At 40.8% G+C, this 22,417-nt stretch overlaps 2 protein-coding genes across 5 annotated transcripts in view; one reads left to right on the top strand and one right to left on the bottom strand.

The window, feature by feature from the left end:
• LOC106082747 (uncharacterized protein DDB_G0283357) overlaps positions 1-5,432 on the bottom strand; it is a 31,679-nt gene extending 26,247 nt beyond the window's left edge. For 2 of the 3 annotated variants that reach the window (XM_013245461.2, XM_013245463.2), the window contains exon 1: positions 4,246-4,596. The gene's annotated coding sequence lies outside the window, so the exon portion shown is untranslated. Of the gene's footprint in view, positions 1-4,245; positions 4,597-5,408 lie in introns of those variants that run through there. The other variant, XM_013245462.2, reaches the window with a different exon arrangement.
• LOC106082749 (probable beta-hexosaminidase fdl) overlaps positions 1-22,417 on the top strand; it is a 367,897-nt gene that overhangs the window by 210,466 nt on the left and 135,014 nt on the right. The gene's annotated exons all lie outside the window — the stretch shown is intronic.

Genomic DNA, 22,417 nt, shown 5'->3' with positions numbered 1-22,417 from the left:
AGTGGCAGCCTGCCATCAGACTCACTTACACGTCTTCTTCCACTGTGATACCACAGGAACAGGAAAAGAAAAATGCCTTCTAGTTCCCACTGTTGATCGCTTTAAAAAGACCAACAACTTGCAAATGTTCACATGCGCTAAATCAGACATGTTCTCCAAGAAATAAAAACCTAAAGTGGAGCTCCTTCTGACTGCCAGGGCGGGACATACACATAGAAGGTGTTCCATAGTCTCTTCATCTTCGATGTCCCCAAAGCTTCTGCAAAAGTCGTTACTGGCAACCCCCAGTCTGTCAGCATGTTTTCCGATCCGACAGCGACATGTCATGACGGACACAGATTAGGCCACATAGACGTCTGTTCTAGCCTTGTGACCAAAAATAGTTGTTGCTGGCAACCTTCAGTCTGTCAGCATGTTTTCCGATCAGACAGTGACCTGTCATGACGGACACAATGAATGAGACGTCTGTTCTAGCCAGTGACATCAAAGCGGTAGACCTCTTCAAGTCTAGATTAGGCCACATTGTTTTGGAATGCTCACAGCCCCCTCCTTGTGACCATCTATCAGTCGTTGCCCTTCGGCCCTGATCCTGAATACTTAGCTGACATGTCGCTAGAGGCATACCCACAGATTCCAGTTTCCCTGGAATGTTCCTAGTCTCGCAGGCTCGTCCGTCTTACAATTCCCTGGTATATCTCTGTGGTCCGGCACCCAGAACAGCTGAATTTTTAACTGTTCAGCCATCTCGTTGAGAGATCTGCGACAGTCGAGGGCAGTTTTTGTATTCAGAAATACTTTCTCGAGGGATTTAATGGCTGCCTAGCAGTCTGAGAAGATATTTATGCCAATCGTCGTTATGACATTATATCTAAGCCATTCCGCCACTTCCTTAAATGCCAGGATCTCGGCTTGATATTCTCTTCAGTGGTCGGGTAGCCTTTTCGATATGAGCAGTTCTAGATCTTAAGAGTAGACCCCAAAGCCCACCTGGTCGTCTAGTTTGGAATTATTCATATAGAAGTCTATGTAACTTCTATTACCAGGGATATCGTAGTTCCAATCGATTCTATCAGGAATAATAGTAAAGTATTTTTTTCACAAAAGGCTGCTCAGGCATGTTGTAATCCACATTGAAGCCTCTCAAGAGGCTTCAATATAAGGAATGACCTTACCTTCGTGTGGTAAGGTTTTCCTACTTTCGGAATGAAAGTGGCCTTCGTGTGCCTTCATCCCACAGGTATATATGACATGCAGGTACAAGCAGAGTATATCTCCGCAAGCCAAGGAACCAGTCTATCAGACACAGCTTGTAATTCAATCGGCGATACATCATCAGGGCCTGGCGACTTAAAAAAGTCGAAAGTTTTTTCGCCCAAAGGATTTTCGGCTCAGACACAATTTCCTCAATAACCTCTGACAAATGCATACCAGTGACAATCTCTTCTGGCGCCACGTTATCCGTTGGATAATTACCCGGGAAATGTGTTGTTGTTGTTGTAGCCTCATTGCATGTGGAGGTAGCGATTCTCTTCAAGCTCCGCGGGAATAGGGTTATTTAAAGGCGCCAATAACTCGCCTTGTCATAGCGAGCATCAAAGGCACTCAGTATTTGTGCAAGAGCCGGTGCCGCCCGACCTCTCACTGAGACTCTCTGCTCGATTCCGCTGATTGTCCGCTACTACAGTTGCAGCCACTCCGTTTGGAGTATTCCCCTATCCGCTACCAGTAGACTCGCCCGGTAGCTCGCATCTAAGCTTCTCACACAGATCGGACCTAAATGTTCCAGCCTGTGTGCCTCCAGCCTCACACAGATCGGACCTAAATGTTCCAGCCTGTGTGGTGCTTACATCCATCCTGTGCCGGGCCGGGAAATGTGTATCAACGAGTATTTCTAGTGTTTCCTCGCTAGACATTGTCCATACATACTCGGACTTCTGAATAAACTCCACCGTAATAGGTCTCGAGTACAGAATCTTTCTTAGCCTAGAGACCTCAGAATGAAAGAGCAGACGATTTGGCAGTGAAGGCCAGAGGACTGCCCTCAGTAAACTTGGTTAACCCGAAGCTATTCTGGTCAACGCAATCCGAATTGAGGGCGACCGAAACGCTCGGTAGAACGACGAAAATACTATGGGGAAATCCGGATCACCAAAGACTAGGCTTTTACTTTAAGGAACTATGAAGGAGGTCAGTGTAGCTTTCGGTATCCCAACGGAACCCATGACAGGATGCAAAAATCACTGCGGCAAGTGATAGCATGTGTAGGGCATGAAGGGAAGATGATGCGACATTGAAGACGTTTCCTAGGCCATTCCCCGTCTGTTGTGGCTAACCGACAACGGCTCTTATTTGGGAACACAATACCAGTCATTAGTCAACTAATGGGCGTGGTGTGGAAAACAATTAGAGATTTCGTAAGTAGCGCGTTATTCCTGACTTTTATTTTCGAGGTTGCAAATGCAAAATGCAATATTGCTCATAAACATTCCACTAAGGAACGGGAATGCCGCAGTGCGATACCTCTTTTCAGGAGAAGTTTTTACATGGCATAGTACCTCACAAATGTCGCCAGCATTAGGAGAGCATAACCACCGCTACACATTTTATAATTGTTTCGGAACGGGAATGCCGCAGTGCGATACCTCTTTTCAGGAGAAGTTTTTACATGGCATAGTACCTCACAAATGTCGCCAGCATTAGGAGAGCATAACCACCGCTACACATTTTATAATTGTTTCGCCAGGGTTCGAACTTAGGTGTTCAGCATCATAGGCAGACATGTTAATCTCTGGCCTACGGTGGTCTCCAAGCCGCCCTTACAAACAGCAATTTTTGTCCGATTTGGAAGCAATTCTGCATGTAGTGTTCTGTTAAGACACCCAAGAACTGGGTCAAGTACGTTCCGTTTCAGTCTACAACCTGATATAGCTCCCATATAAACCGATCTCCGATTTGACTTCTTGAGCCCTTGCAAGCAATTTTTATCCGATTTGGCTGCAATTCTGCATGTAGTGTTCTGTTATGACTTCCAAAAACTGAGCCAGGTACGGTCCGAACCGGTCTATAACCTGATACAGCTCCTATATAAAGCGATTTGACTTCTTGAGCCTTTACAAGAGTCAATTTTTTCCGATTTGGCTGAAATTTTGCATGTGGTGTTCTGTTATCACTTCCAACAACTGTGTCAAGTACGGTTCAAATCAGTCAAGAACCTTATATAGCTCCCATATAAACCGATCTCCTAATTTGAATTCTTGAGCCCTTACAATCCGCTATTTTTTCCCATTTGGCTGAAATTTTGCATACAGTGTTCTGTTATCACTTCCAACGACTGAGCTAAGTACGGCCCGAATCGGTCTATTACCTGATATATCTCCAATATAAACCGACCTCCCGATATGACTTCTTGAGCCCCTAATGGTCTCAATTTTCATCCGATTAAGATTAAATTTTGCATGTGGTGTTCTGTTATCACTTCCAACATCGGTGCGAAGTAGGGTACACATCGGTGAAGAACCTGATATTGCGCCCATATAAACCGATCACGCGATTTGACTTCTCGAGCCCTTACAAGTCGCGATTTTTATCCGATATGGCTGAAATTTTGCACATAGTCTTCTGTTATGACTCCCAACAACTGTGCCATGTACGGTTCAAAACGGTCAAGAACATGATATAGCTGCAATATAAACCGATCGCCGGATTTGACTTCTGGAGCTCTAACAAGTCGCGATTTTTATCCGATTTGGCTGACCTTTTATGTTATGACTCTCAACAACTGTGCCATGTACGGTCCAAATCGGTCTATAGCTCCCATATTTTAGCAGAATTCATGGTGGTGGGTTCTAAAGATTCGGCCCGGCCGAGCTTTGCCCGCTTTTATTTTGTTTTACTTCAGTTAATTGACTTTTTTTGTCTAGTATGTTGCATTTAGTAACTTTAGCCATTCTCATGTTTGTTGTTTTATTGTGCTTTTTAGATCTTTACAATCCCATTGTAATAGCAATAGCGTTATTTAACTGAATATGTTTTTCGATCTGTCACAATTTTCACTTTGAATTTTTAGTTTTAAACCTTCGACTTAGTTATAGCCATATTGAGTTATTTAAGAAAAACTTGAAATTGAATTTTTAAACTATATAAGAAGGCGTTTTATTGTTTTACAATTTTGTTGCATACTTTTAGGCGCTTTGTATTTAATTTAAAATTTTTCCATTTAAAGGTTAATAGTACACTTAGCCATACTTTTTGAGAATAAGACACATTATTTCTTAAAACTTTCATCAATAATTTTTTTAATAATTTTTTTTTTTTTGATATTTAAATAATTTAACAGTACATTGCATAATCATTGCATTTTCAAGGCAATTGCATTTTGTAGTGTATTGTGTATTTCAATTTTGCCACTTTGGTGTTTATGTTAACCGATATTTTGATCGAAAGCACTATTTTCACTGTTTCGCTGACTAACTTGAAATTATTACTAACACGTACTAAAGGCAACTAGCCTTGTGATGGAAATAGTTTTAGAACTCAAGCGAGAAGCGTGCTGTACTAATGTGTCAGCTTGACACAGACGATTGGGGAATTCTTGCTTCTAATATTGACGGTGGCTGTAGTGGAGGTGGTGGCGGTATAGTGCTGTTTCTGTTGTGGTAGCATTTGTGCTTTAGTGGTAGTGTCTGCTTGCGTTGGTCCTATATTTAGGCTAAAAGTAAGACCTGCGCCTAAAAGCCTACTCTAAATAATAGTAACAAAAATGAAAACATATACCAGCAAAACAACCAACTTTCTCATAAATGCACACACACATACACACACACACACACAGTAAAACTCGCATAGGCACTCCTTCAGGTAATTGCACTATTAACGATCAATACTTGGAAACGAACATTGATGGCAAGATAATAAGGACAACAAACAAAAGAAGTTCAACTGCAATACCGAACAATGACACCATTAACCGCAAAGCAGACCAAATTATATCTATTTTTCGTAATTGCTCAGTCGGTATAATAACAACGTATTCACGAAACGGCCCACCAGAACACAAACGAAGACAACTAAAGGAAAACAATCAATCCTTAGACCTCCAAGCGGCTGTAGAGGGTTGTGCGCTGGTGAAAGTCTTGGCCAAATATAAGTGTACCATGTACTTTCACTAACGAAACCATGTCATTCGTAGGATATGCTTTCGACAAGAGCGACTTGTTCACTTCTAAAGCTTAACGAAGGCAGACCTTCTATTCTTTGCTCTTTACCGTTCGCTACTTGAAGCTTTTTACCAACGCAAAGCTTGTTGAGTTTGTAGGAAATGTTTTCTTGCTTGGTTGGGCTTCCGCAACGTTTTGTGTTTTGTGTGTGTTTATAAGTTGTAGTAGTCGTTGTACCATTTTACCGCGTACTTTTTGCCGAGACGTCCTTTCGCCAGAGTGTTACAAAATATTTTGAAACTTGTTGGGAATGAGTGTGACAACAAAACCATTCAAGCAACTGCTAACAAACAAATCCTACGTCTAACATTCGCCCCAGTGAGTGAGCTAAAGCGTTAATAGTTGTCTGTCTGTATGGCAGCCAGCAGTGTTGTATGTCTTTTTGCCTGCTGTTGTTTATGCTTCAAGGGGATACAGTGACTGGCCGGTAGATTAGGCCAAGTACAAAAGAAAAATATTATAGAAATGTGTTATGTGTAGTGCTGGTCCGATTTGAAGCATATTCAGCACAGTTGTTGAAAGTCATAACAAAACACGTCATGCAAAATTTCAGCCAAATCGGATTGCGCCCTCTAGAGGCTAAAGACCCCAGATCGGTTTATATGGCTGCTGGAAGTGATACCAAAACACCAGGCCAAATCGGATAATAATTGCGCCCTCTAGAGGCTGAAGACCCCAGATCGGTTTATATGGCTGCTGGAAGTGATACCAAAACACCAGGTACAAAATTTCAGCCAAATCGGATAAGAATTGCGCCCTCTAGAGGCTCAAGAAGTCAAGAACCCAGATTTTGGATCGATTTGAACCGCACTTAGCACAGTAGTTGGAAGTCATTACGAAACATGTCATGCAAAATTTTAGCCAAATCGGATAATAATTGCGCCCTCCAGTCGCTCAAGAACTAAAGGCCCCAGATGCGTTTATATAGCAGCTATATCAGGTTATGCACCGATTTCGACCATACTTGGCACAGTTGTTTGAAGTGATACGAAAACAGTACGTACAAAATTTCAGCTAAATTGGATAAGAATCTCTTAATTATGAATATATAAAATTTCATTCAACTTGGACAACGGATTCGAGGGTCAGGCGTAATGGGTAGATATGGGTAATGGGTAAAGTATTTACCCATTTATACCCAAAAGCTGGGTATTTCCAATTTTGCAGATATCTTGAGTATAAAAAAATTTTTGCTAACAATTTTTGATAATTACGTGTTCTTGGTATATAAACCTCATCTCATAAAATCGGATGTTAGTTATATCTAGCCGCCATATAGACCGATCAGATTCAGATTTAAAATCTTTAAGAGATCTATCAAAACTCACTGTTTCAAATCTCATCTCAAACGGATGACAAATGCTCCTTTTATATTATCTATATGGCAGCTATATCCAAATGTGGCCCGATGTGAACGATATCCAACAAAAAGGTTTAGAGGGTTACCAAAACTCACTGTATAAAATTTTATCCAAATCGGATGAAAAATTCTCATTTTATGGGCTCATTACACTATATCGGAAGATAAGTCTATATGGCAGCTATATGTAAATATGGTCCGAGTAGGAGTCTGCCAGAACACACTGTGTCAAACTTCATCGAATTCGGGTAATAAATGGATCTTTTATGGCCTTAATACCCTATATCGGGAGATCGGTCTATATGTCAGCTATATCCAAATATGGTCCGATCCGGGCCACATTTGACAGGAATGAGTAGGAGTCTGCCAGAACACTCTGTGTCAAACTTCATCGCAGTAGGATGAAAAATGCTCCATTCATGGGCTCATTCCAACATATCGGGAGATCAGTCTATAGGGCAGCTATATCCAAATAAAGTCCGATCTGAACCACACTTCACAGAAATTGGTAGGGGTCTACCAGAACCCACTGTACAAAGTTTCATCGAAATTGGATGACAAATTACCAATATATATCCCCAACCAAAGTCTGGAGATCGGTTTATATAGCAGCTATATATAACGAAAATCCTATTTTGTGACTTCAGAAGGTCAGACTAATATACAAAGAATACGAAATCATCGAAAATTGTTTGGAAAATTTTTTTATACCCGAGAAAACTGCAAAATTATAAATACCCAACGCTTGGGTATTTACAGGTTGAGGACAGTACTCAACTGCACGTAAATCCAGATTCTGTAGCATCAATATAGAGATTCCGTCGGGGTCCAACACCTTGGGTGATTTGGCACCACGCACGGATGACATTCGTAACTTCGCCCGCGGTGAGGGCTGTCCATCGGCTCGGAGACCACGGATACGGCGAATGACTCTCCTCCTTGCCTTGTCACTGTCGGGATGCACACGGTTGAACAACCAGTCACGGTTACGTCGCCAAAAGTGACTGAGGTCCTGTCATCCCGTCTAGCGGGTTTCCCGATTGACTTAGCAGTAGACCACAGCTTGCCTAAATCGGTGCCTAAGTTATATTGCTCCAAGTGTTCCAGCCACAAAGAGGTTATGAAGTCGGTTGGTCGATCGATGGTGAGAATTTTGGGGTGGTGGTCTAACCTCTAAGAGATGATGGCCTGCTAGGTTACGTCACTCAGGAGATCAGGGGATGAATTGAAAATGTCTGGCGAGCTGCTACACCTCCTCGTAATCTTAGTGGGGGCATCCCTATTCACCATGCAAAACGTGGAGCCTGCGATCTGCTCTGCCAAAGCTATGCCCAGCTGGTCGTTACCTAGGAGAGAATGCCATGAAATGTGATGCGCTTTAAGGTCGCCTAGAACCAGACGATTACGGTCAGATAGTAACCCACTTATGGCGGGCTTGTAATATGGGCCATTAATTGGATACAGCTATCAACTGGTGGTATGTATACGCTGCATCGCGGTATAATCGAGGCGACAGTAGGAAACTTGAAAGGAAGGGATGAAATTTCCGATTGGATACCTGAGGCGATACTTCGAGATTGAGTGCGTGGCACTGCTGCCAGCGGCACAGTCTTGGATTGATGGAACCCTAGTAGTACCATCTGGAAGATCACGTTAAACGGATGGATCAAAGCTAGAGGACAGAGTAGAGAACCCAGGGACTGAGTTCTGTTTTAGACTGCCTGACCATAAAACGGTGCTGCAGGTGGAGATCCGGGCTATCACGGAATGCGTGAGATGGTGTGGTACAAACGCGAGGACGTCCAGTGTAAACATCTACGGATAGTAAAATGACTATAGCAACCAGCAGGCCAAGGCCACGAACAGTCTTGCAGTGTAAGAAGGAGATTAACGTCTTTTCTTAGGATGGCACAATCCGTATCGGGCCATAATGGAGTGAGCAGGAATGAAAGGGCAGACGATTTGGGTGGTGAAGGCCAGAGGACTGCCGTCAATAAACTTGGTTAACCCGAAGCCTTTCGGGTCGACGTAGTCCCAGTTAAGGGAGTGGGCGACGAATGAGCATGCAACATTGTGAACCAGCGAAACGGTCGGTACGGCGGCGAAAATCCTATGGGGGGATCCATATCCAGTGAGAAGACGAGGCTATTACTGAAAGGAAGCAAGAAGGAGGACAGTATAGCTGTTGGTATCACAACGGGACACATAGGACTATGAGCTCACTTATGATAGCATGTGTAGGACATACGGGGAAGATGATGAGACTTTGGAGCATTTTCTTTGTCATTGCCCGGCTTTCGCGTTCAACAGATATCGGTGGAGACACAATACCAGACATGAATCAACTTGGGGGAGTGGTATTGCAAACAATTAAAGATTTTGTAAGTATCACGGAATTCCTTACTTAAAATTTTCTTTTTAGAGGTTACTTTATAGTTTTTAGAGCGCCCAACAAGCCGATTACTGGCTTAGGTGTATGTCCATAGTGGCATGGGGCGGATTAATATCTGCATCCTCTTTTCATCTTAACCTTACCTAATCTAAATGGAGAGATGGACGAAATGGATGGTTTCAACTCTAAAAACGCCTTGTGCAACCAAGCAGATGAAGAAAATGGAGAAAGTTGAGAACCACAACTTTGAGATAGTCAGCAACTTTATTTACCTCGGCGCCGCCGTAACCGAAACAAATGACAACAGTTTTGAGATAAAGCGAAGTATAATACTGGCAAACAGATGCTACTTTGGACTAAGTAAGCAGTTTAGAAACAAGGCCACCTCTCGACAGACGAAGATTACACTACACAAGACATTGATACTACCCGTGTTGTTTTATGGTTCCGAGGCATGGGAATTTGTGAAAGCAGATGAGGCAGTACTTGGAGTATTTGAGAGAAAGATTCTTCGTAATATATATGGACCAGTTTGTGTTAATGGAGAATATAGGCGTCGCATGAATCACTAGCTGCATGAGCTGTATGACGACGATAGCAAAGTTACACGCATCAAAATACAACGGCTGCGTTGGCTAGGTCATGTTGTATGAATGTTTGAAGAAGCTTCAGCAAAGAAGTCACGCAAAGCGGGAAGACCAAAAGCCCGATGTAAAGATCAAGTGGTGGGAGACACCTCAAAATTTGGTGTCAGAGATTTTAGAATGAGCCTAGAAAATGAAAGCGCTTGGAACTCAATTCTATGTTCAGCTAGCGGAACAAATGTTCTTTCATAGCCAATTACAGTAAGTTAATTGTGTTAATTTCAATAGACAGTTGGACGGACGAACATGACTAGGTGGTCTTACATTTTTATGGCGATCAAGAATATATATATATATACTTTATAGGTTGGAAATGGATAACTCGATGTGTTGCAAACGGAGCGATACAATGAATATACCGCCATCCTTCGCTGGTGGGTATAATATCTACGACTATAAATGATTGCACAACCTATAAATCATTATGAAAGGTTTATTTTTAGTATTTACCAAGAAAATAAAAAATAATGGATTGCTTACTTCCTGCAATGTAGTTCGAATGCAATCTTCCTTATTCTGAGCAATAATCTAATCTTAAACGCAAAATTTGATAAGTTTGCATTTCATTATTATTTTCTTGATAAATACTCAAAATATACCATTCATATAATTTGGGGAAAATGGGCTGGGGCATTTAATATAACTAAAATTTTGTATTTGTGATTGAATCCATATACGGAAATGGAAGTTTTTTAGATACCTTTAGGAGTATTGTAAATTAAAAATGTCATTCCTGGACTTTTCGAACTTTTAGTTTCACGAAAAAATACCAAATTTTCTTAAAGGCATAATTTCAACTTTTCAGCCCGACATTGAGAACCTTTTACGAAAATGGTATATCACTTGAATAACTTTATAACAATATAACTGCCTTTTTCTGAATCCATATGATCTTAATTGGTCTATGAATTCGCTCGGAGGGTTCAGGGCCATTCTTAAATGACTTTATTTGAGCCCGATATTCTCATGGGGTTTTTGGGGGTGGGAAGGCACCAAGGGTGGTGGTGATGGTGGGTTAAGGATGTAGTGTGAAACCCAAAAACGTGGTCCCGATAGTGAGTATCAATTTCGTGCTCTACTCCCAAATACCATTAATTTGAGTCCTATATTGCTATGGTCGGTAAATATATATGTCAGATTTAGATGTGTTTTGGGGGATGGGGTGGTTCCCCTGACATTTAACGCTGACTCTCAAATACCATTCATTTAAACCTAATATTGCCTTTGGTTTAAGGGGAGTTTATGGGATGAAGTGTCCCCAAACACTTGGCTCCAACAATTGGTTATGAAATTAGTTTTCCAATCTCAAATACCTTTCATTTAAGCCACTTAATACCATGGTCGGTAAGTTTGTACTCTTTAAGGAAGGGGCGGTGTCCCAAATACACATTTGGATATTAGATTCGTATTCTACTTTCAAATACCTTTATTCGGTTTCGTCAGATTCGTGTTCTACTCTAAGAAACCTCTTTATTTGAGCCTTAAATTGCAATGATCAGCAAATACTTCCTATTTGGGTGGTGTTATAGGGGTGGGGTGGCCCCATAGACACTTTTTCCGTATATTGATATCAGCTTGCTTTACTTCCAAAGATCTTTCATTTGACAATTGGATATCATGTACGTTTTCTAATCTAAAATATCTTTCATTTGAGTCCCATATTGTCGTGATTGGTGTATATATATATTTGGAAGGTTTGGGAGATCGGAAGGTCGGTCTATATGACAGCTATATCCAAATCTTTACCGATATGGGCCAAATTGGATAGAAATGTCTAAGGACCTAAACAACTTATTGTTCCAAATATTGGCGAAATCGGACAATAAATGCTCCTTTTAGGGGCCCAAGGTCTTAAATCGAGAGATCGGTCTATATGGCAGCTATATTCAAATATGGACCGATTTGGGCCAAGTTACAGAAAAATGTCGAAGGGCCTAACACAACTCACTGTCCCAAATTTCGGAGACAACGCACAATGAAGGCGCCTTTTATGGGCCCAAGACCTAAAATCGTGAGATCTGTCTACATGGCAGCTATATTCAAATCGGCACCGATCTGGGCCAAATTGAAGAAGGACGTCAATGGCCCTATCAAAACTCTCCCAAATTTTGGTGAAATCGGACAAAAAATGCGCCATTTATGGGTCCAAAACCTTAAATCGAAAGGTCGGTCTATATGACAGCTATATCCAAATCTTTACCGATATGGGCCAAATTGGATAGAAATGTCTAAGGACCTAAACAACTTATTGTTCCAAATATTGGCGAAATCGGACAATAAATGTTCCTTTTAGGGGCCCAAGGTCTTAAATCGAGAGATCGGTCTATATGGCAGCTATATTCAAATATGGACCGATTTGGGCCAATTTACAGAAAAATGTCGAAGGGCCTAACACAACTCACTGTCCCAAATTTCGGAGACAACGCACAATGAAGGCGCCTTTTATGGGCCCAAGACCTAAAATCGTGAGATCTGTCTACATGGCAGCTATATTCAAATCGGCACCGATCTGGGCCAAATTGAAGAAGGACGTCAATGGCCCTATCAAAACTCTCCCAAATTTTGGTGAAATCGGACAAAAAATGCGCCATTTATGGGTCCAAAACCTTAAATCGAAAGGTCGGTCTATATGACAGCTATATCCAAATCTTTACCGATATGGGCCAAATTGGATAGAAATGTCTAAGGACCTAAACAACTTATTGTTCCAAATATTGGCGAAATCGGACAATAAATGTTCCTTTTAGGGGCCCAAGGTCTTAAATCGAGAGATCGGTCTATATGGCAGCTATATTCAAATATGGACCGATTTGGGCCAATTAACAGAAGAATGTCGAAGGGCCTAACACAACTCACTGTCCCAAATTGTGGCAAAATTGGACAATAAATGCACTTTTTATGAGCCCAAGACCTTAAATCAAGTGATCGGTCTATATGGCACCTATATCCAAATCTGGACCGATCGGTGCCAAGTTAAACTTTCCGACTGTTGTTCCAAAAATGTCTTCCTTCCCTTTCTTCGCATTATAATCTCCTTGAACGATTCATGGGCGGGGCAGCGGTCATATTCTCTCTCTAGGGACAGTCTAATCTAGTCACCGGATGTTGTTTCAATCATAAAGATCAAATTTTATTTGTAGAAATGGGTATTCCCTCAAAGACTTTGATTGTTGTCGTTGAAAGATATGCTCATAATATGCAAACGTCCTTTTTTAAGTGTTCTCAGAGAAAATTGTTAGTAAAAACAGCAAAAATGTTTGCTATAACAGCAGATAGGCTGCTGAAAATGGGACAGTAGTAATTTTTTGCTAAAGCAGCCAACATTTTTCGCTGTATGCAAATGGTTAAAAGTTTACAACAAACTTAAAAATGTCAAATATTTGAAAAATCTTTATACTCCATCTTATCTTTTAATTTTACAATCATAAAATGTAAACATTTTTCCAATTTTCTTTGCTTTGCAATTTGCTAATTTTTTTTTAACAAATTCCAATAAAGGCAGACAAAATAACTAAAATATTGCCCACACACATTTCACTAAAGAGCAGGGGCAAACTTTCCGCTTATGTAGTCAGATTCTAGTTTAAGCATAATGATAAGGGGCCTTCTTTTTATAGCCGAGCCAAAACGCCATGCCACAGTGCGACACCTCTTTGGATAAAAGTTTTTACATGGCACAGTACCTCACAACTATTGCCAGCATTAGGAGGGTAAATCACCGCTGATTTTTATACCCATCACCATAGAAAAGGGGGTATATTCATTTAGTCATTCCGTTTGTAACGCCTTGAAATATTGATCTAGGATCTAGGATAAAGTATATATATATTCTAGACCGTCTCGACATTCTGAGTCGATCTAGCCATAGTCATCCGTCCTTCCGTCTGTCGAAATCACGATAGCGGTCGAACGCGTAGAGCTAGCCGCTTGAAATTTTGCACAGATACCTAATATTGATGTAGGGGATTGCAAATGGGCCATATCGGTTCAGATTTGGATATATTGGGTTGCCTAAAAAGTAATTGCGGATTTTTTAAAAGAGTAAATGCATTTTTAATAAAACAGCTGATAACTGACAGAAGAAAGAAAGGCAATTACAGAGTCACAAGCCGTTGAAAAAATTTGTCAACGCCGACTATATTACTACTATATTACCGACAATTACTTTTTGGGCAACCCAATAGCTCCCATATAACTTCTGTTTGAGCCCATGCAAGCCTCAATTTTCGTCCGATTTGGCTTGAATTTTGCACGTGGTGTTCTCTTATGGCTTCCAACAACGGTGCGGAGTATGGCCGAAAACGGTCCTTAACCTGATATAGCTCCCATATAAACCGATCTCACGATTTGACTTCTTGAGCCCCTGAAAGCCGCAGTATTTATTCGATTTGACTCAAACTTTGCAGAGAGTGTTCTGTTATGACTTCCAACAACTATGCTAAGTACCGTCTATAACCTGATATAGCTCCCATATAAACCGATCTCATGATTAGACTTCTTGAGCCCATGGAAGCCGCAATTTTCATCCGACTTGGCTCAAATTTTGCAGAGAGTGTTCTGTTATTACTTTCAACATTTGTACTTAGTACGGTCCATATCGTTTTATAACCTGATATAGCTCCCATATAAACCGAACTCCCGATTTGACTTCTTGAGCCTATGGAAGTCGCCATTTTTGTCCGATTTGGCTGAAATTTTGCACATAGTGTTCTGCAATGACTTTCAACAAATGCGCTAAGCACGGTCCAAATGGGTCTATAAGCTGACATAGCTCCCATATAAACCGATCTCCCGATTTGACTTCTTGAGCCCATGGAAGCTGAAATTTTTGTCCGATTTGGCTGAAATTTTGCACATGGTGTTCTGTTATGACTTCCAACAACTGTGCTAAGTTCGGTCCAAATCGGTCTGTAACCTAATATAGCTCCTATATAAACCGAACTCCCGATTTGACTTCGAGCCTCTGGAAGCCGAAATTTTTGTCCGATTTGGCGGAAATTTTGCACATAGTGTTCTGTTATGACTTTCAACAACTGTGCAGTTTACGGTCTAAAACGGTCCATAACCTGATATAGCTCCCATATAAACCAAACTCCCGATTTAACTTCCTGAGCCCCTGGAAGCCGCAATTTCTGTCCCAGTTGGGTTAAATTTTGCATGTGGTGCTCTGTTATGACTTTCAACAACCGTGCCGAGTATGGTCTAAAGCGGTCCATAACTTGATGTAGCTCCCGTATAAGCCGATCTCCCGATTTGACTTCTTGAGCCCCTGGAAGCCGCAATTTTTGTGCTGAGTACGGTTCAAATCGGTCTATAACGCGATATAGCTCCCATATAAACCGATCTCCCGATTTGACTTCTTTGGCCCCTGGAAGCCGCAATTTTGGCTGAAATTTTGCGCATGGTGTTCTGTTATGACTTCAAGCGACTGAACATGTATTCGATAACTTTAGTTACTTTGTTTCTCTAAAGCGAGTCGAGCTAGAATATACTAGGTTAGGTTTTTTAGAGGTAGTCTGCAATAAATTTCACTTGGGAATTTTAGTTCGTTGTTTACCCAGCAAAAACTCTCATTACCAAGTAACCAGAAAAGTAAGCTCATTAAAAAATTAATACCTACTTATTTTTAGGCATCGTTTGTAATTACTTTTACATGGCAATGTCCTAGGAAGAAAGTCTTTCGGCACAAGCATACCAATAGCTTAAAAATAAGTACTTATGCCCAAGCATAAAAGTTGCCAAAAAATAATGACACATTATCTAAGTTGAACGTTGCTAAAAAATAACTACATAGACTCCCCCCCCCACCATGATTTACAATATATGATTTGCAATACAAAGGTCCCGGGTTCAAATCTCGGACCAAAAAAATGATTTTTAATGTTTTTATTTCTTTAAACTTACGCCCACGGCATGAGGAACAATCAACGGATTTGTGGGGAAGTAGGAAAAATTGAAAATTTTGTTTATATTAACAACGACACAGTAGTTCCCTCCTGTTGTTACTTAGTGGTGTCGCTTGGCGCAAGCCATTTGGACTCACCAATAAAATGGAGGTCCCGGTCCCTTATCATTAAGCTTAACCTTGTAACGGACAGCACTCATGGGTGTGAGATAATTTTGCCCGCAGTTTCTTAATGGCTTGTATGTCAATACCAATGTTAGAATAACGATTTTTATCTATTATTAAAAATAAGTGCTTATTCTTGAGCTTCATGGAATGTTGTATGTAATGACATTGGTACTCCCGGTAACACAGATGGTATTGCTGTTGTACTAAATCTAAGGATAATAAGTTATTCATTATTTCACATGCCTAAAATAATGACATGTACTTACAAAGTTTTTGCTGGGTAGTTTTACCGTTGTAGTTCCTGGTCTGACAGGCTTGTCTGTTCTATTCGAACAGTAATTCTAACTGTTCCATATATTTCGTTTAATGACTTTGATTTTTGAATCTAGCAGTCCATTGTCCAGAGAATTAGAATGGGAAAATATTAATGGCAAGCGTCATTAATGCATAGCCATTCCTCCTTTTAGCTCGAACTGTGTAGACCCGAAAGGCTTCGGGTTAACCAAGTTTATTGATGTCAGTCCTCTGGCCTACCACTACCTAATCGGTTGTTCTCCCTTTCCCTCTTATACCGCCCTGGCCCGGCAACCAAACAATGCGGATCGTGGCATCCTAAGAAAAGGCGTTAATCTCCTTCGTACACTCCAAGACTGTTTAGGACCTTGCCGTCCTGTGTGTTATTGACCTGAGGACCAGTTTACTGTCCGTGGTCTGCCTGGATTTGGGGTTTTGGTGTGTGCTTCGAACAACTGACACCGTGTATATCGTGTGTGTAGTGTATGTCTGAGATATAAAAACTCGGACTGGGTATATCGAGACTTGGAGTGTGCAAGTTAATGGCACACATCACCCAACTGTTATTATTGTTCCCATTCTACATTTGGTCTGCCCATACTCTGCGATTCAAAGCATGAGAGCAGTGCAACTAAACCAAAACCCCTTAAAATAGGGTTTTTTGACGATCTAGAAGGGAACATAGGCTATATAATTTTTTGATATCAGAAGGGGGGCGGACACTTCCCCTTACCCCAAAAGTACTACCCAAAAATAAAAGTGGACCGATTGGGGCAATATGGGATTCAAATGAAAGGTATTCAAGAGTAGAGTACGAATGTCATAATAAAAAGTTGGGTCCAAGTACCTGGGGGGCCGCCCCAGCCCCAAAACACCTTAAAATAGGTTTATTTGACGATCATGACAATATGGGACTTAAATTAAAGGTATAGGGGAGTAGATTGCGAATATGGTCAGGAAGTAGGAATAGGCTTTATAATTTATTGATAACGGAAGGGGGCGGACCCTCCACCGTTACCCCAAAAACACCACACAAAATCAAAAGTGGACCGATAAGGACAATATGGGTATCAAATGAAAAGTATTCGGGCCCAAAATGGGCACATTTGCCAATCACGGATATATGGGACGCCGTTTGTTTGTTTCGTATAGACTGCAAAACGGCAGAACCGATTTTTCGATATTTTCGCATATTGTGTAGGTTGGTCTGGAGGGAAACATTGGCTATATAATTTTTGGGTATCGGAAGGGGGGGTTGGCATAAGCGGGAGGCTTATGCCAAAAACACCTCTTAGGGGAAAATTTTTTAAATGACCCTACATGGCATTGTACGTCGCAAATGTCGCCAACATTAAGAGGGGATAAGCACCGCTTTGTCCGATGTTCTCGCCAGGATTCGAACGCGTTCAGCGTCATAGGCTACAAAGGCACGAATTCGATATTCGCATTCAGGGCGAAGGATATTAGAGAGTTAAAGAAGGCGCTGCGGAGCGGGTCCGGTTTAGCTAGTACCAGGATATAATAGAGCAGACAAGCCTCTCAGACCAGGAACTATCTTCGACATTCTAGGGAAACTGTATGCGTATATATGACTCAAAGTTACTACGTTTTTTTAAAGCAAATTCAACTATTTCAGGCTGGTCTCGTACAACGGTAAAACTTAACAATAAACTAAAATTCCCAAGTGAAACTTATTGCAGACTTCCTCTTAAAAAACTTAACTTAGTGTAATCTAGCTCAACTAGCTTTAAAGAAACAAAGTAACCAAAGTTATCAAATAGATGACCAGTCGCTACAGGCTAACCCAAATAATTGCACAATCAATAAAACATTGTGACTAGAACATTTTGACTATTTTCTAAGAATATTATAATGGATTGCTAACGAATTAATAATGTTTTCCTACTCGGTGGTCGATAAGGGTGCAACATTGTATTTAATATTCGGTGATTAGATAATTGTGCCACACAGAGAGAAATTAGTCTGTAGATATGAAATTAAATATTAAAATTTTTTTTTCAAGTTTAGGCTTTAATTTTTTGTTAAAAAGCTTAAATATAATATTAGCAGTTATTTGGTCTGCTTTTATGGAAATTTGTTAAGAAATTTGGCAAATTGTAGAAAATTGGAAACATTTTTACATTAGATATATGATTATAAAATTGAAAGATAAGATGGAATATACCAAGTGAAAAGGCATTAGGTTCGGACGGGCCGAACTTTAGATCCCCATCACCTCGGATATATATGTAAACCACCTACATCAGCATCGGATTTGGGCCAAATGTCGAAGAGCCTAACACAACTCACTGTCCCAAATTTTAGTGAAATCGGATTATAAATGCGTCTTTCATGGGGCCAAGGCTTTAAATCAAGAGACCGGTCTATATGGCAGCTATGTTCAAACCTGGACCGATCTGAGCACAATCAATAAAACATTGTGACTAGAACATTTTGACTATTTTCTAAGAATATTATAATGGATTGCTAACGAATTAATAATGTTTTCCTACTCGGTGGTCGATAAGGGTGCAACATTGTATTTAATATTCGGTGATTAGATAATTGTGCCACACAGAGAGAAATTAGTCTGTAGATATGAAATTAAATATTAAAATTTTTTTTTCAAGTTTAGGCTTTAATTTTTTGTTAAAAAGCTTAAATATAATATTAGCAGTTATTTGGTCTGCTTTTATGGAAATTTGTTAAGAAATTTGGCAAATTGTAGAAAATTGGAAACATTTTTACATTAGATATATGATTATAAAATTGAAAGATAAGATGGAATATACCAAGTGAAAAGGCATTAGGTTCGGACGGGCCGAACTTTAGATCCCCATCACCTCGGATATATATGTAAACCACCTACATCAGCATCGGATTTGGGCCAAATGTCGAAGAGCCTAACACAACTCACTGTCCCAAATTTTAGTGAAATCGGATTATAAATGCGTCTTTCATGGGGCCAAGGCTTTAAATCAAGAGACCGGTCTATATGGCAGCTATGTTCAAACCTGGACCGATCTGAGCCAAATTGAAGAAGAATATCGAAGGGCCTAACACAACTCACTGTCCCAAATTTCGGCGAAATCGGACAATAAATGCGCCTTTTATGGCAATAAAACCTTAAATCGAGAGATCGGTCTATATGGCAGCTACATCCAAATCTGGACCGATCTAGGCCAAATTGAAGAAGAATGTCGAAGGGCCTAACACAATTCACTGTCCTCAACTTCGGCGACATCGGACAATAAATGCGCCTTTTATGGGTCCACAACCTTAAATCGAGAGATCGGTCTATGTGGCAGCTCTATCCAAACCTGGACCGATCTGGGCCAAATTGAAGAAGGATGTCGAGGGGCCTTACACAACTCACTGTCCCAAATTTCAGCAAAATCGGATAATAAATGTGGCTTTTATAGGCCTAAGACCCTAAATCGGCGGATCGGTCTATATGGCAGCTATATCCAAATCTGGACCGATCTGATCCAAATTCAAGAAGGGAGTCGAGGGGCCTTACACAACTCACTGTACCAAATTTCAGCAAAATCGGATAATAAATGTGGCTTTTATGGGCCTAAGACCCTAAATCGGCGGATCGGTCTATATGGCAGCTATATCCAAATCTGGACCGATCTGATCCAAATTCAAGAAGGGAGTCGAGGGGCCTTACACAACTCACTGTACCAAATTTCAGCAAAATCGGATAATAAATGTGGCTTTTATAGGCCTAAGACCCTAAATCGGCGGATCGGTCTATATGGCAGCTATATCCAAATCTGGACCGATCTGATCCAAATTCAAGAAGGGAGTCGAGGGGCCTTACACAACTCACTATACCAAATTTCAGCAAAATCGGATAATAAATGTGGCTTTTATAGGCCTAAGACCCTAAATCGGCGGATCGGTCTATATGGCAGCTATATCCAAATCTGGACCGATTGGGTCCAAATTGAAGGAGGATGTCGAAGGGCCTACCACAACTCATTGTCCGAAATTTTGGCGATATCGGACAATAAATGCGCCTTTTATGGGTCCAAAACCTTAAATCGAGAGATCGGTCTATATGGCAGCTATATCCAAATCTGGACCGATCTGAGCCAAATTGAAGAAGAATGTCGAAGGGCCTAACACAACTCACTGTCCCAAACTTCGGCGACATCGGACAATAAATGCGCTTTTTATTGGTCCACAACCTTAAATCGAGAGATCGGTCTATGTGGCAGCTCTATCCAAATGTGGACCGATCTGGGCCAAATTGAAGAAGGATGTCGAGGGGCCTTACACAACTCACTGTCCCAAATTTTGGCAAGATTGGACAATAAATGCGTCTTTTATGGGCCTAAGACCTTAAATCCGCGGATCGGTCTATATGGCAGCTATATTCAAACCTGGACCGATCTAGGCCAAATTGAAGAAGGATGTCGAGGGGCCTTACACAACTCATTGTACCAAATTTCAGCAAAATCGGATAATAAATGTGGCTTTTATGGGCCTAAGACCCTAAATCGGCGGATCGGTCTATATGGCAGCTATATCGAAATATGGACCGATTAGGTCCAAATTGAAGGAGGATGTCGAAGGGCCTACCACAACTCACTGTCCGAAATTTTGGCGATATCGGACAATAAATGCGCCTTTTATGGTTCCAAAACCTTAAATCGAGAGATCGGTCTATATGGCAGCTATATCCAAATCTTGACCGATCTGAGCCAAATTGAAGAAGAATGTCGAGGGGCCTAACACAACTCTTTGTCACAAACTTCGGCGACATCGGACAATAAATGCGCCTTTTATGGGCCTAAGACCTTAAATCCGCGGATCGGTCTATATGGCAGCTCTATCCAAATCTGGACCGATCTGATCCAAATTGAAGAAGGGAGTCGAGGGGCCTTACACAACCCACTGTCCCAAATTTAAGATAAATCGCATAGTAAATGTGGCTTTTATGGGCCTAAGACCCTAAATCGCCGGATCGGTCTATATGGGGGCCATAACAAGATATAGTCCAATATAGGTCATCTTCGAACTTAATCTTCATATGGACAAAAGTTTCGGCTGTGCAAAGTTTCAGCTCAATATCTCTATTTTTGAAGACTGTAGCGTGATTTCAGCAGACAGACGAACGAACATGGCTAGATCGTCTTAGATTTGTACGCTGATCAAGAATATACATACTTTATAGGGTCGGGAATGGATATTTCGGTATATTTCGAACGGAATGACAAAATGAATATTCCCCCATCTTTCGGTGATGGGTATAAAAATAGTTGAATTATGACATTCTGCTTTAGCAAAAAATTATTACTCTCCCATTTTAAGTAGACTTTCTGCTGTTGTAGCAAAAATTTTACCTTTTTTTACTTACAAATTTCTCTGAGTGCAATTAAAAATAGGAAGTTGAATGCTAGGAGCATTCAACAACAATCAGAGTCTTTGGGTGAATACCCATTTCGAAACAATATCCGGTGACTCGATTAGATTGGTCTGTCCCCCGCTATAAATGAGAATTTTTGTGGCAAATGTGCCGGCACCATGTCCAATATTGGATGTAGTACTTTCAAGAGGATCAAGTTGACAGTTTTGAAACCTTGAATGAAGCTTATATGGCATTTGTGGTCAAAACTTGAACCCTACTCCACGCCACGACCGTGGGTGTGACCCAAAAATTTTTCCTAATTCGGTTAACCCATGTATCCTTTCAATACCGATTATCCGTCTGTTGTGCTTATACTCTCCACATAAACCCTCAGTTGGGATTGTTAATGGGCCATATCGGTTCATATTTAGATATAACTCCCATATAAACCGATCTCCCGAATGCACTTCTTGAGCCCCTAGAGGACGCAGTTCGTGTCTGATCTGGCAGAAATTTCACACAACGACCTCCTTTATGACCTTCAACATACGTGCCAAACATGGTTTGAATAGGTCCATAACATGATAAAACTCCCATACGAACAGATCTCCAGATTATACTTCTTGAGCCTCCAGAGAGCTCCCATATAAACTGATTTCGAATCTGGACTTCTGGAGCCGATAGAGGGCGGAATTCTTTTCCGATTTGGCTGAAATTTTGCACCAAGTATTTTATTTTGACTTCTAACATCTCTTTTATGTATGGTCCAAATCGGTTTATAACCTGATATAGCGTCCTTATAAACCTATTTCGGATCATGACTTCTTAAGCCTCTAGAGGTCGCAACTCTTAACTGATTTGGCGGAAATTTTGCACAAAGTGTTTTATTTTGACTTTCAACAACTGTTTTATGTATGGTCCAAATCGGTTAAAACCTAATATAGCTCCCATATAAACCGATCTCAGATCTTGTCTTCTAGAGCCACTAGAGGGCGCAATTCTTATACGATATGGTTGAAATTTTGCATGAAGTGTTTTGGTTTGATCATCAACAACTGTGCTAAGTATAGGTCAAATCG

This window comes from Stomoxys calcitrans, chromosome 5 (genome assembly GCF_963082655.1).
Source record: "Stomoxys calcitrans chromosome 5, idStoCalc2.1, whole genome shotgun sequence".
Classification (NCBI taxonomy): Eukaryota; Metazoa; Arthropoda; class Insecta; order Diptera; family Muscidae; genus Stomoxys; species Stomoxys calcitrans.
The sequence above is the reverse complement of the archived record's forward strand: the minus strand, read 5'-3'. Positions and strand labels throughout refer to the sequence as shown.